Source organism: Hypanus sabinus (genome assembly GCF_030144855.1).
Source record: "Hypanus sabinus isolate sHypSab1 chromosome X2 unlocalized genomic scaffold, sHypSab1.hap1 SUPER_X2_unloc_12, whole genome shotgun sequence".
NCBI lineage: Eukaryota > Metazoa > Chordata > Chondrichthyes > Myliobatiformes > Dasyatidae > Hypanus > Hypanus sabinus.
In genome coordinates this window covers 154,842-162,440 of record NW_026778982.1, presented here as the reverse complement: position 1 = coordinate 162,440, position 7,599 = coordinate 154,842, and the positions used below count along the sequence as shown (strand labels likewise).

Here is a 7,599-nt window from a genome sequence, read left to right as displayed (position 1 = left end):
AGAGACATGAGCTGCTGTGTAAGGAGAGTTCGGACAAACTTGGGCTGCTTCTCTGACGTGGAGGAGGCTCAGGGTGACCTGATACAGCTTGATAAGATTAAAAGAGATATAGATAGAGTAGATAGCTGCCATTTTAAATATTCGGGTCAAAATACCCGATACCAGACAGCATGCATTTAAGTAGATGAGGGGCCTGTGGAATTTTTTGCCAGTGACGGCACAGATGCCAAGTCATTATTTAAAGCAGAGGTTGATCGGTGCTTGATTAGTAAAGGCATCAAAGGTCATGGGGAGAGGGCAGGGAATGGGGTTGAGAAGGGAAATAAAAGACATTCGGACAGACTCATTTAGGGGCTCTTGTCTGGCACGGAGCAGTGGGGCTGAACACCGGTTCGTTTTCCACTCTCGGACCTTCACTGAGACCATTTCCCATCAGTACATGTTTTACCAACAGTACATTTCAATGTTCAAGTTCAATGTAAATTCGTTATCAAAACGTGTTAAGCAGAAGTTATCGAACAATTCCTTTTCTTGTTGGCAAGGTAACTCAATGCTCACCCCCAGCCTGGGGGAGGGAATGGGACCAATTCCAGAGGGGGAGGGTTGGGTGAGTGTGAGACTTTGTGAAGGAGTCCTAACTCCATCCTCCTCATTCCCCTTCCCCTTCTCACTCCCCTCCCTCCCACTCCACTGATGTGTTTGTGAGAGACAGAGAGACCTGTGTGCCCAGTCACATTCCGTTAGTGATGTGCTGTCCCTACTCACACTCCTCACTCCTCTGTACACAGCAATCCTCACAAGCTCAAATGATCCAAAAATCTTATCCCCTCCCTCCTGAACCAACTCTTTAGCAACGTGTTAAACTGTATAATCTTCTGATCCCTGCCACATCACACTGATGGCAGTCCTGAAATCACTGGCCTGGAGGAGCTGCCCTTTCAATTAGCAACTCACTCCCTCAACTCCCTTTACAGAACCTCGTTACTCTACCAGACCATATCATTGTTACCCACATGGACCACGACCTTCACTGTCCACCCTCCTGAGGAATGCTGAGCACTCAACCTGAGATGACCCAGATGCCAGCATGCAGGAGGGAACACACCATCCTGGAATTTCATTCTCACCTACAGTACATCCTGTCAGTTCCCTGAGCTAACAAGCCACGTATCAACACAGCTCGCCTCTTCTCCTCCCTTCCCTTCTCAGTCTCAGAGCCATGCTCAGTGCCAGAGACCCTATTGCTGTGACTTTTCTTTGCCAGGTCATCCCACCATCCCCGACTGTACCTAAAGTGATACCTGTGTTGTTCAGAGGGATGGGCACAGGGGGAAACAGAGAGTCCAGTTTCTTCCTCACTGTCACCCAGTTCCCTGTGCCGTGCACCTTGGGTGCAAATACCTCTCAAATGTCCTACCTATCACCCCTTCAGCCTCCTGAATGATCTGGAGTTCATCCAGTTCCAGCTGCAACTCCGTAATGTGGATTGTTCGGAGCTGAAGCTGGATGCCCTTCTCACAGGTGTAGTTATCAGGGACACAGGAGGGTCCCCGGCCTTCCCACATCCCACGAAGCAGCTTTCCAGCACCCTGCCTGTCATCTCCACTGTTTCAACTAAGAAAATGTAAAGGGGCAAAAATAATTCTACCTCCATCATGATTTTGCCTTCTCTGACTGACTGCTCTCCCCACTGAATTAAAGAATTAAAGCCTCAAAGTCTCCGCTCCAACTCTGTCCACTCCATCAGTGACCGCTCCACTTGCTCCTGCTAATAAAGGTTTCCTTGATAATCCATCCTGACTGTGGAGTGGCCACTGTTGAAAGCTCAAAAATAACCTGCCCTGAACCACTGCCTTTAATACACCATTGGTGAACCTGAGTGAATTGCGTCCTCTCAAGCTTCTGATCTCTCCAATTCACGTTGGGTCAAAGCTCGGTACGGGGACACAAGGATGAATGACTGATTGAAACCCATCCCAGTCAGAGCAGGTGACCACCCTCACCACAGTGTGAACCCACCACTGTCTCTGCAGTGTGGATCAGTGTGTGAATGCCTTCCCACAGTCTGAGCAGGTGACCACCCTCCCCACAGTGTGAACCCACCACTGTCTCTGCAGTGTGGATCAGTGTGTGAATGCCTTCCCACAGTCTGAGCAGGTGACCACCCTCCCCACAGTGTGAACCCACCACTGTCTCTGCAGTGTGGATAACTGTGTGAATGCCTTCCCACACTCTGAGCAGTTGATGTTCAGTCAGTTGAGATGTCTGAGCGAATTCATTCCCACAATCAGAACAGGTGACTGGCATCGCCCAGTGTGAACTCGCTGATGGACTTTGAAGCCTGATGACCGAGTGAATCCCTTTCCACAATCTGAGCAGGTGAACGGTTTCTCCCCAGTGTGAGTTCGGCAGTGCCTCACCAGGTTGGATGACGCAGTGAACCCCTTCCCACATTCACAGCACGTGAACGGCTTCTCCCCAGTGTGAATTCGGCAGTGCTTCACAAGGTGGGATGAGTCAGTGAATCCCTTCCCACATTCACAGCACGTGAATGGCTTCTCCCCAGTGTGAATTCAGCAGTGCTTCACAAGGGAGTATGAATCAGCGAATCCCTTCCTACATTCAGAGCAGCTGAACGGTTTCTCCCCAGTGTGAATTCGCTGATGTACATTCAGATGAGACGACTGAGTGAATCCCTTCCCACATTCAGAGCATGTGAATGGCTTCTCCCCAGTGTGAATTCGGCAGTGCTTCACAAGGTGGGATGAGTCAGTGAATCCCTTCCCACATTCACAGCACGTGAATGGCTTCTCCCCAGTGTGAATTCGGCAGTGCTTCACAAGGGAGAATGAATCAGTGAATCCCTTCCCACATTCAGAGCAGCTGAACGGTTTCTCCCCAGTGTGAATTCGCTGATGTACTTTCAGATGAGTTGATTGGGTGAACCCCTTGCCACATTGAAAGCAGCTGAACGGTTTCTCCCCAGTGTGAACTCGCTGATGTTCAGTCAGTTGAGATGACCGAGCAAATCCTTTCCCACATTCAGAGCAAGTGAACGGCCTCTCCCCAGTGTGAACTCGGTAGTGTCTCACAAGTTTGGATGAGTCACTGAATCCCTTCCCACATTCAGAGCAAGTGAATGGCCTCTCCCCGGTGTGAACTCGCTGGTGTCTCTGTAGTGTGGATGAACGAGTGAATCCCTTCCCACAGTCTAAGCAGGTGAACAACATCTTTTCAGTGTGAACTCACTGGTGTTCATTCAGTTGAGATGATTCAGTGAATCCTTTCGCACACAGAGCAGGTGATTGGCCTCTCCCCGTTATGAACTTGCTGGTGTCACTGTGGCATGGTTTAGTGTGTGAATACCTTCCCACCATGTAAACAGGTTACTGTCTTCTCACTGGGGAATTTTCAGATGTATATTTAGCACCGACGACAGAATGAATTGCTTCCTGCTGTCAGAACAGGTGGAGCATCTCACTGTGGTGTGAACTTGCTGATGTATCTTCAGGCTGGTTGACTGAGTAGTTCCCCTCCCTCACACAGAGCAGGTGAATGGCCTCTCCCCACTGTGAACTCACTGGCGTGTCTGTGGGTAGGCTGTGAGTGAATCCCCTCCCTCACACAGAGCAGGTGAATGGCCTCTCCTCACTGTGAACTCACCAGCGTGTCCGCGGTTAGGCTGTGAGTGAATCCCTTCCCACACTGAGAGAAGGAGAACGATATCTCACTGCGATCAATCATCTGGCAATTCAGACAGTCAGATGTTTGAATCCCTTCTACAATCAATGGGTTGAAGAACTGATCTCCAGTGAGCAAATGCTGGTGTGTTCTCAGCACCCCGGTTCCTGTGGATAACACTGAGTTACAACAGAAAACTTCATTTCAGACACAAAACACATTTCCAGCTGGGATGAGATAATTCTTCATCTCCAAGGATTGACAATAGATGTGTCGGTCTTGCAAAGAAAATATTTGGCCAATCCTTATATATCCGTAAATAGACAGCCCATGCACAAGTGTTCTGCCATTTCAAACCTGTAAAAATATTTGAAAGGACATCAATAGGTGAAGGACAGTTTTTCAGGTGAGATTTTGGTCTGTGGTGAGAACATAAGAAAAAGGAGCAGGAGAACATCATCTGGCCCGTCTCCACCAACCTGCCTTTTCCCCATCGCCCTTCATTCCCCTTCTTTGCAAACATCTATCCAACCTCGTCTCAAATGCATTTACTGAGGTAGCCTCCACTGCTTCATTGGGCGGAGAAATCTATAGATTCCCAACTCTTGGGGGAAATCTTCATCTCCATCCCAAATGCCCCGAAAGTTAAAGTGATGTCCTCTAGTTCTACTCTCAACTACCAGTGGAAACAACTTTTCTACCTCTACCTTAACTATCTGAATCATAATTTTGCATGTTTCTATAAGATCATCTCTCAATGTGAGCTCTGGCATCAGAATATCACCCAGTTCATCTCATGTTGAGATATACCACAGGTGACTGTGGGAAGCAGATGGAGTTCAACCTGGTGGTTCATTTCGGTAGGTCCAATTTGAAGACAGAATACAATATTAATGATAGGACTCTTGGCAGTTTCGAGGAGCAGCTAGATCGTGGGATCTGTGTCAATAGTTCATGCAAAGCTGCTACGCAGCTGGACAATGTTTTTAAGAAGGCCTTCATCAGCCATGGGACTGAATTCAAAAGTGGTGAGGTACTACTACAGATATAAAAGGCCTTCGTTAGGCCCTACTTTTAGCACTGTGTTCAATTCTGATTACCTCACTACAGGAAAAAACACTCTAAATAGGGTGCAGAGGAGTTTGACAAGGATGTTGCTTGAATTGGAGAGCATGCCTTACAGGAGTAGGCTGAGTAAACTTTGGAGCGATGGAAGATGAGAGGGGACCTGAGAGAGTTGTATAAGATGATGAGAGGCATTGATCGTGTGGATAGCCAGAGGTTTCTCCCCAGGGCTGAACGAGCCAACATGAGGGGGCATAGTTTTAAGGTGCTTGGAAGTAGGTACAAGGGGGATACCAGAGGTAAGCTTTTTTTTCACTCTCTTTTCACACAGAGAGTGTCAGGTACATGGAATGCACTGCCAGCGACGGTGGAAAAGGTGGATACAATAAGGGTCTTTTCAGAGACTGTTCAGTAGGTACGTGGAGCTGGGAATAATAGAGGGATATTTGGTAGTGAAACTCTAGGCAGATTCTAGATGTTGGTTATATCGTCGGCATGAGGTTGTCATCCGAAGGGCCTGTAATGAATTGCAGACTTATGTTTCTGTGTTTCTATGTGAACTCCCCATCTTCTAACAAGGCATGGATCAAGTATCTTGACTGACCAACAAAATCTCTGATTGTATTCCTGTCTGTATGAGAAAGGGCTCTACTTCTGCCTTCAATCAACCTATGACTTGGCTCAGTCTGTCTCTGTCCTTTGGTATTATTTCAAGTTCATGTTCCACAACACGACAAAGTGAACTTGTTACTACATGTCTGATCCTGGAGATTTTCTAATTACTGGGATCCCCTCCCCCCAGCTGAGTGACAGTGATGAACCCATCGATGGCAATGCCAATGACTATGAAGGGGTGGGCAGTAGTTACTCTTATTGGAGTGTGGCACTTTTGTGATGTGAAAGCTACAAGTCACCTGTCATCGAGGACAAAGGTGTTTCATATCGTTATTTACCCAGAGAGAACTAAAGCTGACCGGTGGATTTTTTATGCTATACAATAGTAATTGACATTCTCACTGACTGGGAGGTAGACTCTTTATCTGAGAGTAACTGGACACTATATTTTTGTTCCGAGGTTCTGATCCTCGGATTTGCATGGCTGGAAGTCGCTGCGTTAGGGACAATCTCTATGGGGACAACGCTGGCCTGTCAACCATGGCTGCCTCCTTACCCAGAAGACACCACGGCGGAGAAACCTGTCCATCAGCCATCGAAGGACCCAGCGATGCGCATGCGCCGGAGAAATGGCTCTCAACCGCCGTAAACTCCCCGTGGCTCGGGTAAATCGTGGGGCTGAGAGAGACGGAAAGGACTGGGACTGTCCTGAGGTGCGGGACCAGTGTGGACGGAGCTTATAGTAATTTTTCTTCAATCGCGGTTCAGACGCCGGTGATTAAGTTCCCACCCGCGGCCCCGCTCCTACCTGCGTCCGATCCCCGAGAGCCTCGCGTCTGCTGAGCGCATGCGCAATGTTCACGACGGGCTGTGCCGCCCACGCATGCGCATTGGTTTAAACAGGATAAAAAATCTGCAGACGCGGAAATCCAAAGCAACACCTGGAGGAACTCAGGGGGGCAGAAAGCAACTATGGAGAGGAGAGAACAGTAGGCGTTTCAGACCCACACCCTTCTTCAGGACTGGAAAGGAAGGTAGGGAGTCAGTATGTGGGGGGAGATGAAGTGATAGGGTAAACCGGGAGACGGGAAGAGTAAAGAGCTGAGAAGTTAATGAGTGAGAGAGATAAAGGGCTGGAGAACAATAATATTTTATTGATCCTGAGTGGGAAATTCATTCCGTTACAGCAGCGACATTTAGAAACACACTTAACAGTGTGCAGAGTTTACTAATAAGAAAGTAGAAAATAATAATATACACAGTAATACTGTACCAATGTGCAATAATATTGTATAAAATAATAATGCAGGGATTATTGAACTAAGATGTGTGTTCACCTATCGCAGAAAGATGAACTCTTGCATTTGGTAAGAAACAATTTCTGTAACTATGCTTGAGAGGGCGGGGTTGAGTGAGTCTGTTAGAAAGAGGGATGGGGAATCTGCTGCCTGTCGGGTAGGTGATGGAGAGGATATGACAGATTGTCCATAATCGGTAAGTTTATCAAAGAATGGATCCATGTCTCCTGATGAGTTTATTTTGTCATTTTGCACCGATGCTGCTCCCCCAACAGAAAGCAGCAAAGAAGACTGCACTCGCTACAAAAGACTGGTAAAAGATCTGCACCAACCTGCCTCACACATTAAAGCATCTCGGCTTCATAGAAGACAAAGTCTACTCATCCCCTTCTTCAAAACAACCTTTCTGTTGGTTTTTCAGTCATGTCTTTACCCGAGGTGAACACCCAACTAATTGTCCTCCAACACAGTGACCTCTTTTCCCAGAATGTGTACAGGACTCGTCACTGTCCTCTTCCCCCTAAAATCAATCACCATTTCCCTGGTTTCGGCCACATTCAGGAGCAGGTGATTCCTCCCTCATTATTCCACAATCCTGTCCACCAGTCCTCTGTTCTCCGACTCCTGCCCATCTCTGATGCACCCAACTACCGCAGAGTCATCAGAGAACTTCTGCAACTGGCCAGACTCAGAGTTGGACTGAAAGTCTGAGGAGTGCAGTGTGTACAGAAAAGGAGACAGGACAGTCCCTTGTGGGGCTCCAGTGACACTCACCTCCACCTCAGGCACAGAACACCCAGCGGTACAAACTGGGGTCTGTCTGCCAGGAAGGCAGTGATCCAGGAGAGAGTGGATTTGTGTACACCCATTCTTTGCAATTTCTTGCTCAGAAGACTGGATGGATTACACTGAAGGCACTAGAGCGATTTAAAATTATGAT

The 7,599-nt window shown here is 47.8% G+C and overlaps 1 pseudogene; it reads right to left on the bottom strand.

The window, feature by feature from the left end:
- Positions 1-207: 207 nt before the first annotated feature.
- On the bottom strand, positions 208-6,196 carry LOC132385732 (gastrula zinc finger protein XlCGF8.2DB-like; annotated as a pseudogene).
- Positions 6,197-7,599: the final 1,403 nt, after the last annotated feature.